A 1,793-nucleotide genomic window follows, 5' to 3' on the forward strand; every position below is an offset into this window, starting at 1 on the left:
TTTTGAACTTAAGCCGGTGATGTTCCAAATGCTTCAAGCGTGGGACAATTCGGTGGGCTTTCAACGAGAAGATCCTCATCTCCATCTTAGACTCTTCATGGAAGTAAGTGACTCTTTCAAGATACCGGAGCAACTGAAGAGGCTTTGAGATTGAAGCTATTCCCTTATTCATTGCGGGATAGAGCAAGAGCGTGGTTGAACTCCTTACCTCCCCAATCAGTAGCTACATGGAATGACTTGGTAGAGAAGTTCTTGATGAAGTACTTCCCTCCAACAAAGAATGCCAAGCTCAGAAATGACATAACTGGTTTTCAACAGTTGGATAGTGAGTCTTTATATGAGGCATGGGAGAGGTTTAAGGAGCTCTTGCGTAAATGTCCTCATCATGGCATTCCTCATTGGATTCAGATGGAGACTTTCTACAATGGTTTAAGTGGACAAACTCGATCCATAGTTGATGCATCAGCCAATGGGGCTATATTGGCAAAGTCTTACAATGAGGCTTATGAAATTTTGGAAAGGATGGCCAACAACAACTACCAATGGCCAGCTGAAAGAGCTGCTGCAAGTAAGAGGGTGGCTGGAATTTATGAGTTGGATGCGTGTGACGCCTTAAGCTTGCACAAGTTTCATCTCTCACTAGTGTGTTAAAATCTGTAAACTTGGCTGCAACTGTACAACCACAACAAAATCTAGCAGTCTCTTGTACATATTGTGGTGGGGAGCATGTCTTTGATAGTTGTCCATCTAACCCAGAATCAGCCTACTATGTTGGTAATTTCAGCAAAGCTAATAACCCATATTCCAACACTTATAATCCTGGTTGGAGGCAGCACCCTAACTTCTCTTGGAATGGTCAAGGACAGAATGTAGGCCCATCATCTACCCCAACTAGACCTTATCAACTTCCAAGTGCTCAACGGCAAGTGAAGATTCAGCCTATAGAACCTTCTTCATCAATTGAGCTCCTATTGAAAGAATACATGGCAAAGAATGATGCAATTATTCGAGCCAAGCGACTTCATTGAGAAATTTGGAGAATCAAGTTGGGCAGCTAGCTAATGCTTTAAGCACAACAGACCTCAAGGATCACTTGCCAAGTGATGCTTGAAAATCCTAGGCGGGAAGGCAAAGAGCATTGCAAGGTTATTTCATTACGGAGTGGGAAATATATAGAGCCACCTCATGTTAAGTCCAATCAGCCGAAGGAAACTAATCCTGTCCAAGAAGAAAGGGAAAAGGAAGATCCGGTGGCTGTTCAAAAAGACCAATCTGATTTTGAACACCAAAGTGTTGAACCACCAGCTACGGCTCCATTGCAACGGGGTTCTCGAGAAAAAGTGCCTTATAAACCACCCCCCTTTCCTCAAAGATTTCAAAGGCAGCAACAAAACCATCGGTTCAAGAAATTCTTGGATGTTTTGAAGGAGCTCCACATCAATATACCATTGGTAGAAGCACTTGAACAAATGCCAAATTATGTGAAATTCATGAAAGACATCCTTTCTAAAAAAAAAAGATTTGGAGAGTTTGAAAGCAGTAGCCATGACACAAGAGAGTAGTGCCTTCTTCTTTGAACAAGCTTCCTCAAAAATTAAAGGATCTGGGAGTTTCACCATTCCTTGTGCTATTGGAGAAAATTATATTGGGAGAGCCCTTTGTGACCTTGGAGCTAGCATTAACCTTATGCCAATGTCAATCTTCAAGAAGCTTGGTGTGGGAGAAGCAAGGCCAACTACGGTAACACTTCAGGTGGGTGATAGATCCTTAGCTCATCTGAAGGAAAAATTGAA

At 42.3% G+C, this 1,793-nt stretch overlaps 1 non-coding gene across 1 annotated transcript; it reads right to left on the bottom strand.

The window, feature by feature from the left end:
• Nucleotides 1-285: 285 nt before the first annotated feature.
• LOC149024202 (small nucleolar RNA R71) lies at nucleotides 286-392 on the bottom strand. The gene has a single exon (XR_016171860.1). It is a non-coding gene; the product is annotated as a small nucleolar RNA R71 (small nucleolar RNA).
• Between the last annotated feature and the right edge of the window lie 1,401 nt (nucleotides 393-1,793).

The sequence above is a fragment of the Hakea prostrata genome, chromosome 2 (assembly GCF_041222555.1).
Source record: "Hakea prostrata isolate BN-2017 chromosome 2, UWA_Hpros_2, whole genome shotgun sequence".
Lineage (NCBI taxonomy): Eukaryota > Viridiplantae > Streptophyta > Magnoliopsida > Proteales > Proteaceae > Hakea > Hakea prostrata.